At 35.3% G+C, this 22,366-nt stretch overlaps 1 protein-coding gene across 1 annotated transcript in view; it reads right to left on the reverse strand.

Moving 5' to 3' along the window:
- Positions 1 to 22,366, reverse strand: part of KCNH7 (potassium voltage-gated channel subfamily H member 7) — a 470,253-nt gene that overhangs the window by 249,394 nt on the left and 198,493 nt on the right. The window lies entirely within an intron of this gene.

Below are 22,366 nucleotides of genomic sequence, written 5' to 3' on the forward strand. Positions count from 1 at the left end.
TAATTTAGTTCAAGAATTCATAAGTTAAGTCATTTTATATCAATAATTGATTCTAGTATTGTGCTTAAAATATGTAAAACACATTTGCAGGATTGCTTGCATTTCTCATAGATGGTAGTTAAATACTAACAGTGTTAAAATAAATACCTTAAAAATAAAATCTCAATTCATATGTACTATAATTTAAATTATTAAGGAAGATCAGCCTTTTGATTCTTCTTTCATTGACATGAGAATATGTGAGTGGCAAACACATTCATAAGGGAGAATTTACTTATTTAGCCAGAGAAAGCTTTATTGTATACTAGGGATTTCTTTCCAAATTTGATTGCTCAAGAAGGAACACACATTTTCCCTAATCGTGATTTTTGGCTTCATCTTCTTTAAGAATTAAATAAATTTATATTGATTATGCATAGTCATGACTGATGAACAAAAATTACGGTAAGGAGTAGATATGGACATTCTAATAAATCTGCTCCTTGGTTCAATAATGGATTGTTCATTGGTGCTAAAATTAAGAAAAATGTAATACTTTTCCTTTGGGAAAATGGGCATTGATTTATAGATTATTGCCATTCTATTAGTTGATTTTACTCAGTCCTATGAATTCACTGACCCTTTCAATGTTAAGGATTCTCAAATCTATTTAAGCCCAGACTTCTCTCTCAAGCTTCCACCTGCATATCAGACTGCTGATTCCATACATACTTCATAAATAATACACTGAAAGTGGATCCATTTGATTTCCCCTCCAAATCTCTTCCTCTTTTTATATTCCACATCTTTATGAAAGGTCCCACTAGCTACCCAGTGACTAAAGCCATAAAAAGGAGAGGTATTCTGGAAGCATTTCTCTTCCTCACCTCAAATCTTTCTGACCTTTTGATTTTATTTTCTCTAAATCTTTTATATCTATTCCATGTTCTTTCATTTTTTGAGCTATTAGTTGAGACTTTGTTGCTTTAGAAAAAACAAAAATAACCACTTTATCTGAGAAGCAAGAAAAATCTACATTCAGAAAAAGACCCTTTCATTCATTTTTCATATTAAAACTGGGTTTTAAGAGCAGTATATCAGAATTAAATACTGACAAAAAGCTAAAAATATTGCTTATATCTTTCTATATTCAAAACTAGTAGTAATAGGAGAAAGCAACTTGAACTACTTTTGAATTATTTCATAGGCAACTAATTGTCAATGAGTTTACAAGCTTCCATTGAAGTTCCTGATCAATTCTCTTTTTTCCACTAGAAGATGGAAAAGCATTTCATTTTGTGTGAAACTGAATGAGAATTGTAGAGTGAAAGTGCATATCAGAAGCTTCTTTTCTGAGATTGAAAATGTGTAAACATGCCAATCTCCTTTCCTCCCATGTGGCTAAAATGAATGAACCTCAACACACATTTTCCACATACCTGAATTATTACTAGATTTCTTGGGCTGAACATGGAAAGAAAACTAAGCAGCATTAATTACTGTCACAGGCTACATAATAGGCTAGATTTCTCCTTTCTGAAGGCAGATTAATTTTACTTTTCAATTCCATCTGCTTTGTAGCCATGACAAGCTAACTCATTTCAGAGAAGAATTGTTAAATCTGGTTAGAATTCTTGTTTTAGTAGGTATCGTATTTATAATGGTATGGCAGCCAGCAGTAAACAAAGATTTACAACTAGAAATCTTTGGAAAGGAACACCAAATGCATTTTTATTTTTTTAAGTCTGTAGGAAAAGAAAAACCTCTACTCTTTTGAAAGAATTTCTTTGTTGTGATTTCTAGCTACTCAGAAGGTGATAGATGTGAGCAAATGTAATGCTCTGTTTAATGTAAATTTTACAACTCTCATTTACCTGATGGAAAATTATCTAAATGGAAGAAGGCATTCTGGTTGCTAAAGTTTCAATTTCAGCTTTGACCCTTTCCCCTTGAAAGTTTATACCATTCTTGTTACTGAGCTTGATAATTTGCTTTTCTCAATATTAAAATAGACCCTTGACAAAGTAAAGAGTGAAAATTCCACAACTTTTACAAGTCAAAAAATCTAGAGTTCCACTTATAGTTTAAACACAACTAGAATTCAGGACAGATAAAGCTTACTCAAATTTTCCAAGACTTCTTGTAAATTAAGTAGGCATATTGCATGCCTTCTAAGTGAATTCCACATATAGCAATTTTTTTGTGTGTTTATTTATTTATTTATTTATTTAGTTAGCTAGTTGTGCTAGAAAGATTAATATTCTGTTCAAGACATTTTATAAGCAATTTTATAAACTACAGAGCAGAAAGTCTTTTTGGGTATAAATAAATCTCTCTTCTTACCTTTAAATTCCAATATTAAAGATTTGTTTAGCTGGCCCATACATTTTTTAAAACAAATTTTACTGTTGTTCAATGATAACTGTCTTCATTTTTCTCCCATTACTCTCCCTTGCCCTGCCTTCCTTGTTGTCTTCGTCCATGTTCCTTGACTTGACCTTTCCCCTTCTTTCCATTATTCCCCTGTCCTCTCCTCTTAGCTTTGACATTTTATATTATTTTTTTAATTTTCTATTTTTGTTCAATTATAGTTGTCCCCATTCCCCCACCATTACTCTCCCCTGCCCTCCCCTCACCTTCCACAGTCAAACCCCCACCCCGCCCCATTGTCTTTGCCCATGGGTTCTTTACTTGTCAGACTGCCATTAGGTGATACAGGTCTGAGGATGTGGCACGGGCTATGTGGCTTGAAAGAAAGGGCATGAGTTCAGTGAAAGGAAACAGAGACACTATATGTCTTCGGTGAGAACTTAATATAGAAATTCAAAAGTAAAAGCTAAGCTGAAAAGAAAACCAAAAGCTGAATTGAGATGAAAATCATTGTGTTAATTAAAATTGTCATTGAGTTAACTGATAGATAGCAAGTTAAAAGTTGCCTAATTTTTAAGGATTTATGTAATTACAAGGTGACATTTACTGTTATCTACTTTAAATTTTTTTCAGCTCAGTGTCTTAAACCCTAAATCCTATTCAATTAATAGGGAGGAGAAGGAAATATAATAAAAGATATGAACACTTAATAGAAGCAATTCAAATGGGTTATATATATATAAAAATGTTCCACTTCACTAATAATCTTATCAATGTAAATTTGAGCAGATGACCATTTTCTGCCTATTACGATAACCAAGATAAATCCTCAACAGTGCTGTTGAGGATTTAATATACTGAGAATAAATTAGTTAAAACAAAGACAAAACCTTCCTGAGAAGAACTGTGGCAAGATAACTTTAAAGTTCATACATATGGATTCAGTAATTCTCCTAGAAATCTATATTATTTTCTTAAGTTAAAAATATTTTATTTATTAATATTTAGAGAGAGGGGAAGGGAGGAAGAAAGAGAAGGAGAGAAACATCAATGTGTGGTTACCTCTCATGCATCCCCTACTGGGGACCTGGCCCACAACCCAGGCATGTGCCCTGACTGGGAATTGAACCAGCAATCCTTTGATTCGCAGACTGGCACTTAATCCATTGAGCTACACCAGCCAGGACAGAAATCTATATCATTAAAATAATTATAACTTTAAACAAAAGATGTAGACAAAGATATACATTAAAATGACACTTTTAATAGGAACAGACCTGGAAATAGGCTAAATGTGTGTTAGTCATAGAATGTCTGTAAAATTATTGTACATTCAGAGTTTGGAATAATATAATACTATTAAAACTGGTATTTCCAATAGGACATATTGACTTTGAATAATGTTTAAAATAAAGGACACTAAAAAGGGGCTAATACAACACATATGTATATAAGGATCTTAATTTTTGAAATACATACATAGATTAAAAGTCATGCTAGTAATGAATGTATATCAAACTATGAATAGTGATTATTTGTAAGTGGTGAGAGGACAAATTGTTTCCTTCAAGTTGTTATTTACTTATGATCATTTATTCATTTTATAATTTAAAAAATAAATGTTTTTGAAAACTGATTAAAATGGCTTTTATATTAATAAAAAGCAGGATGACTGTATGGCTTCCAAATTTTGAGAGAGTAAAGCACATTTGGAATAAAGAGAAAAAGTTTTGAATGATTTCTTCATTTTTACTTTGTATAAAATGACATTAATGGATAATAATGTAAGCTGTGTGAAATTCCTCTTTATTAACAATATTCCAATACCTTTATTATATGTTTATTTGAGTAAAATTTCTGAACACCATATAGTTTATACAAATTATTACCTGAACGTATAATAGTTAATGCTTTACATTTCTCATATCTTTGAATAAAAATATAAAATTTTAAAGTACTAGAATGTTTCACAAAAACATTATACTTTGATATCTTCCAAATCTAACAAATTCAGCCAGCTTGATTATATGAATATAATTATAATGTTCTAAAAATATAGATTCTGCTGACTTACAGATTTCTTAATTTAAAAAATCTGTCTTACTCCTTTAGCTGTTTTGAAATCTAATAAGTATTCCCTACCTATATGTCTTCGACAGGTCCATTCTATTACATTTGATCCCCAATCTATTCAGTATTTGGGGATGTTCTTGAGCTGGGGTTATTGCAAAGGTGCCATAGTTTGAGGGCCAGACTTGATTTCTGTGTATCAACCTTATTTGTCTACATAGAGCACACAAAGATGAGCAACTCAGCTGGTAGGAGCCTGCTGCAGCACTGAGCAGACAGGGCATGATTCCCTGATGAGAAACATGCAGCAGGCATGATTATGTGTTTTTAATTCCAAACAAAATTTACTTTCAATAGTGTTAAAATTAGTACTATAGGCAGAGGATGATTGCAAACTCTGGACTCTATAACCAGGGCACTTGGAGTGTGTTCTGTAGCTGGGCATCCTGCGGCCACACGGCACCGAGAAGTCATTTCTCTCTGATTTTCTAAGGTAGCGCAATGTACTATCCCCCCTCCCAGTGCACAATGGGGGACTCTGTGGAGCTATCGTAATTCTTCCCTTTATTCAGTAGTAGAGGGAAAGTGTATTGGGAGGCGGCAAATTTTCTCTAGTGAATTCTTATTTATATCCTAACTTTAGTCAAATGGGACTACCTCCAGTCTCCTGAAAATTGCATGCATTCTTCTAACTCTGCCTTTGATCACGCTGTTAACTGTACTAGAAGTCACTTATCATCATACCCTGGCCACAGATGTCAGCATAGTTAATTTCAAGTAATTTCTGTTAGCCTCTGATGTTCTAAGCATTATATTTACCTCTGACAACTGGCAATTTGCTTGCTATTTTCAATGGCATCTTCTAAACTGTACATTACTGTATGGTTTTATATTATTTAAAGCTTGTGTAGCCTGACTTGGAAAGCAGGTGCCCTAAGTTTAACTTTTGTACCTTTGTAGGAACTATTCCCTTTGCTGAGTGTCCCTTTCATTCAGTTTGATCATGGCTCCGAACACAACACACATACACCTCCTTTCAATCTCAGCTGAGACATGACTTTTTCCAAGAAGAAATTTCTAATTTCCCATGTGAAAGATGATCGGGTACTCACCCTACATGAAATCCAAGTAACCTTTACTTTCTCTGTTGAAACCCTATGAAATTAACTGCTCACTTTATCATCTGTAGGTAAGGCCCACAGACTCAGTTCCTTCATCATTCATGAATAAATACATGAATGAATAATTAAATGAACTCCTCAAATATTACTTCAGTTTGCTTGCATTTAGGTTTTTCATACTTAAAATGAGATTTTATAGGGTTATTGAGGCTAGAAATGCAACTTTTTTTGAGTCTACCATCACTTAACATTTCACACATCAACGGAGTTTCAATACTTCTAAGATTTTTTTTTTTGAGAACTGTGTTGGATTTTTCCTTTACATTTTTGTCCTCACATGAAGTTATAAAACTCTTCTCTAGAGAGGCCCTTAGAGATCAGCTAGTCCAACCTTTTCATTGATATTCTTTTTTGGATTTGACTGCAAAGGCATTTTAGATACTTTAGCCCAGAGGCAAAGTGGTTTAGTTAGGAGAAAGCACTCAGAGTACATAACTGAAGTTAAGGCAAACTTTTTGCTGCTTTTACCTCCTATGGAAGGAGACTTAGCAGAAAATAAAGGAAAGGGAGAGGAGAACTAGTGGAGTAGCATTCCCGAAAGAGAGCCAGATACTAACGGTGACTCCGGAAGTGTTAAGGATTCAAATGAGTAGAGAGTTAGGTGAGAGTGTCATGGTGCCGTAATTCTATTGGGGCTGGTCTGGGTCTGGGACAAATATGCCAGGAGGTTATAATAGGGTGACCCAAGAAAACCAAAATTATCTCCTGGTAGGCAGGCCCCTTGTAGTGCGGGCTTCCCCTCTAGGTGAGCATTCTAGGAACCCATCTGTTATCACTGTACCAACTGGTGTTGTTGTGAGAGGCTGCATTCTGCTTCAGTGAATTTGTTTTGAAGACTCTTTCAATGTATTTGCCCATTTTATGATGGGAGATTTATGAGTGTACCTGCCCATGCTGGGTGTTCAGAAGTTTTTGACCAAAAATGCCATGAACTCTGTGCCCCACACTCCCTAGTCACATGATCTTACCTGGAGATACTTTTTTGTTTCCGCAGACAAAAAAGTCCTCAAAGGGAAACATTTGCTAGCATGGAAGATGTGAAACAAAAAATGGCAGAAGCACTAAAAGACATCAAAATTGACCAGTTCAAAACTGTTTCGAGCAGAAGAAAAAAATGTCTCAATAGGTGTGTTGCATTGAATAGTACTTTGAAGGTGACTTAAGTTAAAATATATAAGAATAAATACATAATTTTTATAAATAAATTCTGGGATTTTTGGGTAACCCCTCATAGCCTGAACTAATTCCCTTAAAGGGAATAGCTAAATGAGTTATTTCTCCCCACTTAAGTCTGGCTACACACCTCATTTTCGAGAAACATCAGTGCTATGGAGTGTTGGTATCCCAAAACCTAGCACACAGGAAATCATCCCAATTCACTAAATGTTAAGTCTAGTCTGCCACTGAGAGAGAAAATAAAAGTAGCTAGAGAACTGTTTTATATATGTATATCTGGAGACAGCAAGAATATGCTAATTTTATTGTTATACATGACCCACAATTTATTAAAATATCTTCTACTTTTCTAATCTTGGTCTTCTGCTAATATCATGCAAAGTTATAATCTTAACAGAAGAATAGGCAGAGGACTGGTGATTTAGCTATTTATATTTTTATTCATATTATCTCTGATGAGGTATTGACATAATAATTGGGTTAATATTCCGAGTACTAGCACTTCACTTTGCTTACCTCCCCGTAAGGAGTGGGAATGTGTTAAGAATTAAAATTTGTTATAGAAGGTATTAAATCACACAGACACAGGGGTCTGTTCTCTGAGGCTACAGGTTTGAAATCTGAGATCAGTGAAAACACAATATTGGCCACAGTGGGAAGGTATGTCTGTTGGATACGAAGGGTGCTGCATGAGAGAGTAAACCTGAAGGTTTGGAGGTTCAGCTTTTTCTATCATCTCCAGTCACACTTGGCGGGGGTGGAGGGTGGAGAGTCGGGCGCCCCGTCGGCTCACTGTGGGTATTGCGGTGGGCTGCTAGGCACAAGGGCAAATGGAGGTCGTGGCAGTGGTGCGCAGGTCCCCACCCAGGGTCAAAGGAGACTAGATCTTGAGTTACACAGGCCTCACTCATTATCTAAGAGTTCTCCTAGCAGGGTGCGATGCTCCAAGTGAAAAGGCACCTTGTCCCGTGATGTGAGTAGCCAGGTAACACCACACCTTCAGGCTTTGACTTTTTGCTCTCTGATACAAGGTTGTGCCAGAGACACTCTGCTCTTCAATATTCTAAAACCATTTTAGAAAGAAACTGAGAAAAGGATAATGAGCTAAGAAATATGAGATATTAAAAGATATTGTTTTAGAGTGAACACTATTTAAAGGGACTAATTAAAGCAGCAGATCTGAAAGAAAATTGAATGGGTTTGGCATCAAATAAATGCACTAAGACTAAGAAGTACTTGCGGTGAGGGGGAGAGACAACACGAGTAATGGGATGCAAAAGGAATTACATTTTCTTGCATATTTGAGCACAGTGTGAGTTAAAACTGAAATTTTACTTTACAACATAATACTGCTACATAATAAAAAAAAGTAGCACCCATTTCGTCTCCTGAGACACGAAAAATCTAGATAATGACACTGCTTCCTTGATACTTGACCCCTATCCCATAAAGTGAGGTTCACTTCAGGGTAAGATTGTGAAAAAAAAAAAAGCTTCATAAAGGAGGCAGAAATTGGGTACAATTTTCCTTTATGCAGCGGATTTAGGGAAATGGAGAAAGTTACTGCAGGGAAAGTGGCTATTTGGAACAGAACTGTGGAGTCGGGCACTTAGAGTGTGGCTAACAGGAAAGATAAAATTTCAGTTCCATTTTCAGTGTTATGACATATTAGATACTTTGAAAAACTCTATGAATATAAAATAGCCAGAAATGTTGGGTAAAATACAGGAAATATTTGTTTTAGACTTAGAACGGAGCTTTGAAGAGAGGAAGTGAAATAACCAGGGTCCATGGAGAAGAGCACACCAAAATTCAGAAGCGGATGGAGACATCAGAGCTGCTTTGGAAGGGTTTTCTGAGCTCAGTGCTAAAGGGCTGAGTGTTAATGGCTATGCAAACTTAAAACAGAGGGCACCACACAAAACCAGAATTCATGAGAAATTGGACCCTTGGTGAAAGGTAGATTTACAAAACAAATTCATCTAGCTTGACCTGAGATTGAGTGGAAAAATATTTCCTCTTGAAAATCTGTGATCATTGGCTTACATTTACATGGTTTAACATTTAAATCTGCACTCTGTAGGTGGTCTCAAAGCCCCCCAAATAAAAATTATCTTAATTAATTAGCATTGATTAATATTATACCAGAACATCTGGCAGGAGGAAATGAAACTTCAGAATTCTCAGAGAGAAAGACCTGCCAAACATGAACTAAAAGTCCACAATCACAATATACATGAAGAAGAATCAGTAAAGTGCTTAATTAAAATTAGATCCGAAAGAAAACCACATAATTTAGTTACTAAATATATAATGTAAATACACATAATAAAAATGCTAAGAGAAAATAGGTTGAAACATGGAACAAACACTAACTTTTTGAAACAGTCATTATTTTATAAAGCACTTATGTAATTCAAAAATAATGATTAAAGTTTAAAATACAGTGGAAGACTTAAATAACAGGTTACTCCAGACACCAGCCAAAGGAATAAGTAATAAATAAGTATAACATATTAAAAGAATTACCCAGAATTTATCACAGAGACACAAGATGTAAAATATGTCAGAGAATTTAAGGGTCTTGGAGAACTGAGTGAGAAGATTTACTATGGGTCTAATTGTGCTTCTGATAGAATGATTCTATGTAATGAGAGAAAGGAAGGGAGGAAAAAACACAGGTACTTTCTAGAATTGAATAGCATGGATCTTCAGGTTAAGTGAGGCTAATAAATCTCACTCTAATAAACAAAAAGGAATCCATAGCTAGACACATCACATCACAGTGAAACTGCAGAAAACTAAATACAGTAAGATTTCTAAAGTTGCCTGAAAGGCCTTCCCCCAAATGACTGTAATTAGATTGACTGCAAATACCTCCATACCATCATTAAAAGTCAGAAGACAATAGAACAATTATTCCAGGTACTGAGAAAATACTGTTGCATAGAAATTTATTCAAAAGAAGAATATGTGTTTTAGTTAAAACAACACTAAGAATTTGCTATCAATAGAACTTCAATGAATAAAATGAATGAATTCCTCACACTAAAACTTTTTAGTAACTATGAATTAAATTATTCCAGAAGGAAGATAAGAAGCCCAAAAGAAACTGAAGCACAAAACTGGTTTAAAATAATATGTAAGAGGAGAGAGCATGATTTAAGTTTTTGAAGGGTTATCACTAGAAGAATGGAAATAGTGTTTAAATTCTATAGTAGAGGGGAAATAAAATGAAAACTGAATAATTTTTTTACCAATAGAAGGTTTTAAAAATAACCAGAGAGAAAGCAGAGTAAATAGAGAACAAAGAAACAAAGACATTCCACGTTTCAGGTGTGAATCTAAACCAGCCCATTATTCTAGTTATTCTTCAGAAATTAATGGCAATATCTTAAAAATAAAATCACAAATACTTCACAACCAAACAATTCTGTCTATTTATGTATAGTCTAGATAAATACTTCTTAAAAGTCTAGATAAATATTGCTTAAAGGGGTATAACCCATTGCAGTACAATAAGTTTACAAGATGTGAAAGCACATACATGGATACTGTAGTAGTGCCAAATTGCTATAAAAGTTTTCAGGAGGGGAGGTTTGAATGTGGAAGGTCAGGGGGATGGTAGGGCAGGGGAGAGTAGCAGGGAGAAAATGGGGACAGTAGCATTGCTTATAATAGCAAAACAAAATAAACAAAACAAAATGAAAAACAGCTAGCTAGGTGCTCCCCAAACAAAAAAATGTCTAAATATATCATGGAATATATTGATACATCTAATAGTATTTAGTGATGTGAATGAATGAACTATAGGTAAATGCATCAAAGTAGATAACTATTCAAAAATCATAATAATGGAAAAGGTAATCTGCAGAATACAACTAATGGTATTTTTTTCTTTTTATTGAATTCATTGGGTGACACTGGGTAACAAAATTATACAGGTTTCAGGTGCACAATTCCACAACACATCATCTGCACACTCTATTGTATGTTCACCACCCCCAGTCGAGTCTCCTTCCATTACCATTTACCCCCCATACCATCCTCCACTCCTCTCAACCCTTTCCCCAAGCAATCACTACACCATTGTCCGTGTTCATGAGTTCTTTCTCTTTTACTTGCTCAACCCCCGACCCTCCAGCACCACCCTCCACTGTTGCCGACAGCTGTCAGCTTGCTCTCCAAGTCTGTCTCTATTTTGTTTTAATTCATTTTTCTCATTATAATGCAAATTATGGTATGTTATCTTGAGAAAAACACATATTTATAGTGAGCTATACACCACGCACAGGAGTGATAAGCACCAAATTTAGGATAGTTACTACGTTGGGTGGTGGGAAGGGGAAGAAAGTGCCAGTGGAGAGGGTTCTTGAACTCTGTATTATACTTCTTCAGTTGAGTAGCAATTTCAAGTGTGTACATTATAATAATTATATCTTTTTGCATGTTTAAAAAGTCTCCTAATGAAAGAAAAACATACATTGCTAAACCTATTTCTTAAGTTGGAAGTTAAAATTTTTAGCTATACAGTTTAAATGTCAGCAATCATATTTGCCATTCTCTAGCATACTTGAAGAATTTTGGTTTTCACAGTTGAAAGGACTTCGGATTGTGTGTTGTTACTATCTCAAGCTAGCATAAACAATTACCTGTGACTTCTGGTCACTTACACTCCTTGTCCTCAGTCCTATCCCTAAACGAAGCAAGTATTTTCTAGGCACCAGTGTGCAGCCAGCTGGGAGTCCATCAGAGATTCTAATAAACAGACAAAAGTGCTGTGCCTCCTCCCATGTTGGGCTCCAGGGTTAACTACTCTATGTCTTTAACTTCTTTATCCACCACTTCAAATGTTACATACAAATGTGTTAATTGTAAATAAACCCACAATTGCCTCTCTGCTGGCTGTTTACATCAGACATTAAATATAAATTACTCAAGGGACTCAACTAACAACTTAAAACTGTTAAGGACTTGCCTCAGTGGTCAGGATGTACATTCCTTGTTAGATTCTTCAGAGGCTTAAAAAATTTATTAAGGTTCTCAAATGGGAGGTAGCAAGGCCAACTCATACTCCTACCTTGAGTCATATTACCACTCCACTCACGCAAGAACTATTATCTGTCAATTGTTACTTTTAATTATAATTATCTATCATTTATGCAGCACTCTCTGAATGCAGTTATTTAGAGTCATTTCATTTTTTGTTAAGGTAGTAAAACAAGAGGTTATTAAAGTCTCCTATTGCTTTACTGTATTTTTTTCTTTGTAAAATATTATGATCAGCAAAAAGTTTTAGCTCTGGGAGAATGTTTATAAATGTAATTATAATTATGAGTGCACATGCACAAATGTACAAATTGCCAATACTTTAAATATGCCAGCCCCCAAAAGTGAAACTTCTTTCCTAGATTGCTTATAAGATAGTTTTCAAGCAATTAACAAAATGATTTTCTATTTCACACTAAATGAGAAGTTACTAAATTAGAGATAAGAAAGTTGCTGAGAAAGCTTCTAATACTATGGTTTTCTCAACTGCCTTCAATTCCAAAGTATCGCAAGAGCAGAAATCAAGAATATTTCTTTAAAAATGTCAAGGATTCTCATTGTGCACTGGCTATGATATCACAGCACAATCTAGAATCCAAAATTTTCCCACATTTGTCTGATCTCTATTTCCTAAGTTCAGTTTATGATTGATGGTGATAAAAGAGTGAAATGCAGTTTGATTCAATTTAATTCTAACTCATGTATATTACATAAACTCTCCATTCCTTACATGCCAAACCATGTGGGGGCTGAAAATGGAGTGGATGGCACAGCCCCCCTCATCTAGATTCTTGATGACAAGTCTTGGGAGTGCTAAATCTTTTAAGTGGAAAAAGTAATCACACAATGATGTCTCACATCTGGCGGAGGAGAAAAGTAATGAACTTTAGAAAAATTGGATTATTATCCTCCTGTATCAACTAGTGGTGGGGCTTTGGTCAAGAGTCACTGTTAACCGATGGGATCTTGGTTGCCTCATCTGTAAAATGAGAAAATTGGACCGTATGAGGTTTAAAGCCCCTCCCACTCTTCCTACACCATCAATTTTCTTGCCCTCTGGGGCCTTCTCTTTACCAGGTTGGTGCGGGTGGCAGAATGAAAAGGAGGTAGCCCAGTAACACAAATTCCATAAAAGTCTTTAAAGTCGACCTCTCTCCTAGGTTTCTTTTTAACGTGGGAAAACCATGCAATGATCGAAAGCATCTGCACAATTTATATTACAATGAAAATTTATTTCCAGTTAGAAAAGTACTCAATTTTTTTCTCACAATGCCATTGACTTTTTTGCTTCAAAGTAAAGAGAAAATTTCAGTAATCCTATATATTACTGCAGCATGGCTTTCAGGTTATGCACAGTTGTGTACTTTTTATTTTCATGAATGTGTTTCTCAGCTCAACACATTCATTTTCATGAATGTGTTACTTAAGTTTCAGGCTGGGGAGCAGTGGAATTGAGAGCCAGTTAGTCCTCGAACAGTGTGGAAGAGCCAGAGTAGGAAAGAAGGGCAGCAGAGACTAATTTCTTGGCTTTAAGGATTTAGAAAACCAAAGCCACAGGTCTCCGACAGAGGTTCCACACAATCAGATGATACAGGAGTGAGGGAAAAGACTGAGAAAAACTCACAAATGAAGTTATACATATAAGCTGAGCTGGAGTTAGGATTCTTCAAAGCATTATTGCTGGTCACTAGTCAGATGTAGAGAAAGTGTTTAGAGAATACTTGCTTTCACAATCAATATTAGTGTACCATTTCTAATAGACTAAATGGGTTATTCATGTATAAAGTATACTTTCAAATTTAATGTGAATTAATATTAAATAGAACCAGTAAAATAACTATAAAATCTAATTTATAAATAGGAAAAATATTCTGCATATATTAAAATAATATATAATTTAGAATATTTAAAATAATTTCTATAATATTATATTATTAATTATGATAATCACAAGCATACAGTTCAGGGAGCTTTTTAACATTTGCTTATTTTTTCAATTAATTGAAAATATAAAAAATAAATGAGAATATTTTTAGATTAGATTTATCTATTAGATGTATATAAATTAGATGTATATATTCTATCAAGCAGGATAACAAAGAGAAAAAGATTTATTATATTTTCTAAGTAAATGCAGCATTATAATAGTAAGTTATAAAGTGAAGTATTATAGATTATTGTTGCTACGAGAGTTTTATCTACCTCTTCCCCCTATTTTTTAGTCTCGGGTAGCTATATTTTGTAAATGAGAAGTGCCCATTTGCTTTTGGAAGCAGTATAACTAGGAATAATAAAACCAGATTATTCTCTAATCCCTGACATGGTTCAGGACGCTCTGCCCTAAAATATAACACCTTTGTATATGGAATATTCAAGTGGAAGGAATTTGAGAAATGATGTGTGCAGAAAGGTCTTTCTGACCTACTGAAGCAAGTCACAAAACCCTCATGTGATAAAGGCCCTCCCTACACCCAAAGGAAATGAGCATCTTTAGCTCTGATGACTGAGGGACACAGAAGAATCTGAAGGCACAGACTTTTTAAAACTCTGCCCCCCCAAATTGCCACACTTAGCTCACACCCTTTGTCCTATTACACTTTCAACTCTTGATCAAAACTGGCATGAAAATACTCAGATTTAACCATTTCTTTGTCTTTGATTTCTTATATCATATAAAACTTATGTTAAATAAATTTGTATGCTTTTCCCTTGTTAATCTATCTTTGTGAGTCTAATTTTCAGGCCCATCAAGGAAGCCTAAGAGGGTCAAGGAAAACTTTTTCTTCCCGTACATCTCTAATACTGAATACTATCACAGAGATCCTACAATGTCATCAAATAAACTAATCATTTATAAAATCTGCAGCTTAAAGATCATTGAGAGGACACACGTGCTCATATACATGCATACAAACTGATATAGAATTTCATTTAAATGTATATAAAGAAGCATTAGTTAAAAGACTCAAGTACTGTTTGGAAATAAAACATAATCCAATTTTACTTCAGGAAGACAAAATAATCCATCTTATTTTCAAACTCTAATCTTCTATAAACTGCTACATTATATTTAAAGTACTTTTGTATTTTTTCATTACTTGTAGTCTATAAAAATGTATGAGTTTAGAACTGTGAATATTAATGGACTGATAGATCAATTGAATCTTCTCTCAAACTAACTGATATAGCTTAATAAATGTCCGTGATTCTCTCCTTATATCCTTTAGGAAGTATGGAAAACTGTCCAGCACAGCAATTTGATTTTAAGCCATATTATTACATAGGCTAATTAAATAGGAGTACAAAAAGGTAGAAGAGCAAGATTAAAAGACATAGGGCAGGTGGTGTTGTTATGGCTCATTAACATATGCATTCATGCACATTCTGGTTCATTCTTTCAGCAAACACTTGTTAAAATTCTGGCATGAGTAAATCCCTTCTCTAGGCACTCTTAGGGATACAAAGATAAAAGTGAAAAAATATCCTGTTTTTAAAGATATTATAATCTTGACCAACTTTTGGTGAATGTATACCTATTCATTCATTCATTCACTTACTCTTCATTAATAATTTTGTGTCAAGAGCTGTGCTAGGCTATTCATTTACTAACCATGAAAGACACAAAGTTATTAAGAAAAATATTCAACTTAATAAATATAATATACTCCAGTTTCTTAAGATAGTCTCTGAATAAATAACAAGGTCTAAAAAGATATTGCTAGGAGAATGAGGACTAAATTTGAAAATATCACTACTTCTTTAACTGGGTATATCTTATGAATAATCAGGACGAGAGCCTAAGGGTAATATTAAAAAATTATTTGAGGGGAATTAATTGTATTTTTTATAATTCTCCCTAAAATGGAACAAGCAGAATTAGCTCTTGTTCCACTATACTCAATTCTTCCAAAAAGCCAAATCCCTTTTCCAAGTCTCCCTGTAGAAACCCTCAAAAATCAATGCCAGATAACAGCTAATCAATTAATGTTTTTCCCTGTGATCACACAACCTGAAAACCCAATAAAAGATAATTATGTTCTTCTCCCTGAAAGGGATCTTTTCAATAAATAAACCAACATATATTCTTATTATTGAGGAAATAATTTTTTCCTCTTAGGTACTTGTTGACAAGTAAAGACTTTGTTTATGGTTACAAATTAATCTCCAAATTCTGGGACATACTTCACAGTAATTAAGACCAAGTCCAAAGTATTGGGAGAACTTTGGTCAGTGCCCAGATACCCTGCTTATAGTTAGCTGATCCTACATTGAATCATTATATACTCTGTAAGGTAGATAGTTGGGTAAATGTGCAGGTATATAGATATAGATATTGGATACCATGCTAGATACTGTTAGTGGAGATGTTGGACCCCATGTTTAAAAGTCAACTTGGTCCAGACATTTTAACATTTGTGCAAAACCACCTATATGTTCATAGTTTCAAATGTATATTTCCTGTTTCTTTAGACTCCTTACTTTTAAGAAAAATATTTCTCTACTCATATTTCATCTTTGTTATTGACAATGTCATTTCTCAAGTTCTCTAGATTTACAACTTACATCTACTTTGAGGTTCTTTATCCACCATGATTTACTTTAAAATTCTGTCAATTACACCTCTATTTGGTCTAATGGATCCTCCTCATTATGTGTGTCCTGTTCATGAAGTAGGAGTCAACTCATGCATATACAAATGGGACAACCTCCCACAGTTTTTCCTGCCTGCCTTTGCTCTAGGTGCCAAGAAAGCATAGAATAATCTTCCTGTCACAGACCTTCTGTCACATAATTCCTTTGCTCAGTAATATACAAGAAATCACTAATACTGAGACTCAATATAATGTATTATTCAAATTGGATATTATCCTGGAACAAAAAGCTTAATCGGGAATGCTCCAGTCAATTGGGACATATGGCCACTCTAGCCAGAAATGACCCAAAGCTATTTCTCTGCCATCCAAATGCCTCCATCAATTAACTTATCCTTTTTTCTTCCATTTCACACATAATTTTGTATGTAGATTGTTCATTTTAAGCAATTTTAATTATTCCCACAAGATATTCAAGATAAGCACTAAAATTTAACCTTGTGGCTTCTACAGAGGCAATTATGTAATTTTGTTTTGTGATTTCTTGTTTTTCCTCTGCTCTGAATCCTGGGTAAGGTCATCATTTAAGTCAGAGCATATGAACAGGTGATGGCTGGCATTGGAGGACCCACTGACAATAATCCTGTACCTACTGAAGAGCCAGAGAACAGACATCTCTCGCAACTGAGAACGCTCTTTTGGCTCTGCCACGCTTAGGAACTGATGAACTTACCTAACTATGTGTTTCAAAGTGGGGGAGAAGGGCTGGAACCTTTTTTATAGATATTGTATCCCTCTATGTTGGGAATCACTCTGCCTGGTTTCAGGTGTTGTGACTGCCCACCATGGATAAGGCTGAGTGAGCGACCTCCGGACTGTGAGCCACTAAGGAGACAAAGCTTATCTCCCTGGCAGCAACACTGCTTCTGCTTCCTCTATCTCTGCCCCCAACGCTTGGTCGGTTAGTCAGTGATGGGTACGACCCCTCAGAGGAAGGGCAACCTAAGCCAGACACGTTCACTTGGGAGGCCTTCAAGGAAGAACTTGGGGGGCTGCAGCAAAGAGGGAGTGATGAACCCTTGCCCCCTGGCTATTGTGACATAGCCTGAGTCCCCATTTCCATCTGGGAAAAGCGCTTCCTGGCTCTAATCCCCTTAAGCCTAAACACCTATGACTGGGAAGGCAGTGTAGCCCTGTGCTGGAAAGGGCGGGTTCCCTGGGTGATCAGGCCTAAGAAAGAATATGTAAAATCCTGTGAAACCTGCTTTGTTTAGAATGCTCTCATTTAAATGATAAGGGTCCAAGCAAGAAGTTTGTTCCTCAAAGTTTTATGGCTCTTTAGCTATCTGACCCTGACTGAGAATAAGCCCTCATAGTTCTTTGAATGCTATCTATTGTTTGATCCTTACCTGTATTCTTGTGCAAAACAAACCCAATTAAAGCCCATTGAGGAAAAGGCTCTTGGTCTTTTCTCCTGTGCCAGATTGACCATCTTTTCTCCCCAAGCAGATTATGTCTTGGCAGTATTATTTTCATATGTGGCGGATGAGGGGCTTGGGGGCACAGTTGCCCCCCCACCTATATATAGGTATTGAGGATTCTGAAAATAGTTCATGCTTTAATACATTTCTTTTGATAACTGATTACACACAATTAATTGTGTGGCTAGATAAAACTGCATAGAAGTATTATCTATATATATATATATATTTAATTCACAGCTTCAAATCAATTTAGTAAGTACATATTCATTACTTACTCTGTGTTGGTGTTTATATGTATAGAATAAACACCTGAAAGATTAAATATTATCAGTTGGTTAAATTTCCTCCAGATGCAGAAATTTTGTGTGTAATTTTTTTATAAGAAGTTGTTCAGTATACAAAGTAGCTATTAACTTTTATTTTAGCAAAATGGAGGTGGTTCGTTTAGTTGCATTTGTTAAGTAATCAGTTTGTATTATTCCCTGTATCATTAGTTACACACATAGCACAAATGTTTCTTTTATGAGAGAAGTCACCAAAATACCAAAAGATAAAATTGCTCTTAAAGGGTATTTCCCTCTTGCCACTTCTTATGTGAAACTCTTAAAATAATATTCAGTATAATTTCTCTCAATATATAGTTTGCTACTTATTTCTGCAAAATGAGAACATTCTGTTCTATTCATTCTCTCACTTACATTTAGAAACTGCAGAGAAGTTTAAATTAAACTCCTAAAGAAATTAACTGCCATTCTTAGGCATAGTTATCAAATATACACTTCTGTGTTGGTTGCTCAGAGGAGATGTGCTGTGCTGATGACAGTGACCAGCTCTGCTGTCATCTGAACCTCCAGGAGGCAGTATGGGAAGTGGGTCAGTACCACCTGGTCACATGATGATATTCAGACTCTGCTTATGTGAGCCTGTGAGGGAAATGAAAGGGAGATCGGCCACTGGATCACAATGGGAGGGACAGAAAAGAGTGCTTTTTGGGGTCTAACATAATTATATTGGTATTCTTTTATTGCAAATCTCTAGCAAATGTCATCAAATAGGTCATTTAATGCTGGCAGATGTCAAATGGAGTCAAATGAGTTTACTTTTAACACAGGAAAGTTATTGTTAAATACTTACGTATTTAACAAAAGAAGTTTTAGTACCTCCCTTGGTTTCAATTTTATTCTTATTGGCAATGAGGTGAGAGACGAGATTGATCTCTGAATTTTCTACATTAAGATTTTTCTAAAATGTTTATATTTTATTGAACCATTTGTTTAGAGATACTGCATACCATAACTTGTCTCTGCCCTTTTTGTAAATCTAAAAGTGTTCACTATTAGCAATGCTATATAGTTTAACCTTGATGATAATTTACACAAGTAAGATTCATATTACCATTTCATGTTAAATGATCCGATATGTTTAAACTGGTTTGACTACAGAACTGCTTTTCTTATTTTTTATTTTTTTTAAGATTTTATTTATCTTTAGAGGGGAAGGGAAGGAGAGAGGGAGAGAAATATCAATGTATGGTTGCCCCTCATGCATCCCCCGCTGGGAACTGGCCCGCAACCCAGGCATGTGTCCTGACTGGGAATCGAACCACAATCCCTTGGTTCACAGGCCTGCACTCAATCCACCGAGCTACACCAGCCAGGGCAGAACTGCTTTTTTTATATGTAGCCAATTCATACTGTGAACACATACTGAAAAACAGTGACCTAGTTAAAATTCCCCTTACTGTGGTTTAATGTAGAGGTTAAGAACCAGGATTCCAGAGCTAGACATGTAGGGTTTAAAGTCAGTCATATCACTGTTGGGGACTACTCTGTGTTGTTTCCAAGACTGTAGCCCTGTGAGAGCAAGCCCTGAAAGGGGCTAGTAAGTCTCCCTGGAAAATCAAGTGAAAACACAGGGAGTAAGCATGACTTGACTCTAACGCCAAGGGTTCCACCAGAATTAGGACTGAAATGTACATTGTATCTTTTGAAGCCTGCTTGCTTTGTTTCGTATAGCCCTGGTGATATAAACTGGACATTTAAATTCAAGGCCTAAGGAGTAAACTCCTTATCTCATGAAACACATCTCAAAGACCTCCCCCTGGCTGGCGTCAGCTTGACTAACAGACCCTGACCAGTGACAGATCTCTGTGTTCCTTCAATTGTTATCTATAGATAATACCTGTTTTTGTATGGCTATAACCTTTTGACATTGATTGATGAGCTATGTATCCACCTACGCATACTATTCTCAATAAAAGTCATCTGGGAGAAGGGTTCAGGGCATTCTCCACTAGAGTGAATTGCCACCCTCTTTCCCTCCGGAAGAGCAAGACTGTGTCCGGGATGACTTTTTTACCATCCATGGCAGACGGGAGGATTCTGCTGGACAGAGTTCCTCCCACATATTGCAAACAAATTATATAATCTCCTGTACCTAATTGTCCTTTAAAATGGAGATAATACTAACTCATGAGGGTGTGATAAGTATTAAATGAGCTAGTATTTATAAATTCTTTGAAGGTGAATGCTCTAGTTTACACTATGTATGTGTTAGCTAATAACATTATCTGTTGACTCAGTAATATGAGGGGGTCTATAAAAAGCAGGAAAACAGGATTAGGAATAAGGACTAAAGGATTGGAGAAATGAAGACTTGCACCCTTAATCCACATAAATCTGTTTCTGCATTTGAAAAGTTGGAAGCAATACTGCTTATAAATGCCCAGTGTAAGACATGGTCTGCTGCTGTTGGCTACTGTGCAATGCCCCCCTTTATTTATACTTTCTCACGTCACTAAATTTTCTGAGTACTCTTTACATCCCAATATCCCAAAATCAATTAGACAAGTCCTTATTTAACTATATCTTTTGTGATTTTTATAGACTGCTATCATACACATCTTCCCAGAATAAGAAATTATAATCATTTTTGTTAACTACATGATGATCTTGCCATCTGCTTTACCAATTTTTAAAGCTTTTCTCCCAATCTTCTCTAATTTCATCGTCAGTTATATAATGATTCATTTCATTAGACCAGTGCAAGTTACAGGTGATTTTAAGTAGCTTGCTGTTTAAATGTGTAACTTTTAAGTCTAACTCTGTGGGCACAAATCTTGGTTTTGTTTCACTCTAGGCTAATGCCTTGGGCAATTTACTTTACCTTTCATTTGCTCATCTATAAAAGAAAAAAAAGAGTGCTGCTTCATGACAGTGATGCGAAGACTAAATGAGTATGCAGATAAAGCACTTAGAATTTTACCTGCCATGTGATAGCCTTCAACAAATGTCTTTTATTGTTTTCTTACTTTAAGCAAGTAGAAGCTCCTGGTGGGGAGAGACTGGTGGGGAAGGGGGAATTTTGGAGTTATAGCTGCTTTAGGCAGAATCAGGGCCCAGGCAGCAAGATTTCCTTTTTTTACGCTGTAGAGTCACAACATGATTTTTAAAATAGAATTGGGTAACCGGTATTCAAGTAACATGAGAATATTCAAGCTCTATTCCTCCCCACAGGGTTTGGTTGTTTAATTTTCTAGTATTCTGTTATGCATTAGGATTGTAGAAGAAAGAGCTGAAGGGTTAGGGATCACATTAAAGAGCTCACATTGAAAAGAAAGGCTACAACAAAAAGAAATAATTTATTATAAAAGGAGAGGTAGGAGCTAAAATAAAAAGAGGAGACTATGGGACATAGTTTCTAGAAATTATTTAAAATGAATAGCTACATATTTGTTAATAAAATAAAAACGGAAGGATATGAGATTACCAGGTATTTTCATATTTCCTTGTATAATAAAACTTTAATGTCTTTGACTTGGAACTGCTAGGGAACTTGTGGTGGCTTAGAGGTTGGCCCGCACTCAGGAATAACCTGGCCGTGACATCTGTCACTGCCTTGATTGCCAAAATAGATTCACATAGAAAATACTTAATTTTTTTCTGGTGAGTAAATTCTTTGAGAGCAGAAACTGTATCTTTTTTCTTTTGCAGTCACAGAGTGTAGTAGTGACTTGCACATGCTGGATATTCAGAGATTGCTAATAAAAAGAATGACTGATTTATTGACTATATAACTTAAGGAAGTCTCATATGTACACTGCCTTTGCAGTTTTAATAGAAAGCATCAAGCTGCATAAAAATAAAGAATGATAAATTAGCAAATGTTACAACATCAAGATACATGGGTGTGTACACACATATTCCTTTGGGCTTCCAAATTTTAGATGACTCACCTGTCTCACCAATGGGCTATTGAATAAGAAAAATATTCTCAGAGCAAGAGCTCTGATGAGTGATCCCATGTGGTTATGTTTTCATTACACCACTGACACAATAGGAAAATGTGTTAGATAAGTGTTACTAAAATCAATTTGGAAACACTGCGTTTTGTGCATGGATTCCAAAATACCCCAAATCAAAGTAGGTGCAAAAAGGAAGCTTTTGAAGTGGATGTGGATCTTCCA

The sequence above is a fragment of the Artibeus jamaicensis genome, unplaced genomic scaffold (assembly GCF_021234435.1).
Source record: "Artibeus jamaicensis isolate MK-2021 breed Jamaican fruit bat unplaced genomic scaffold, CSHL_Jam_final contig_391, whole genome shotgun sequence".
Classification (NCBI taxonomy): Eukaryota; Metazoa; Chordata; class Mammalia; order Chiroptera; family Phyllostomidae; genus Artibeus; species Artibeus jamaicensis.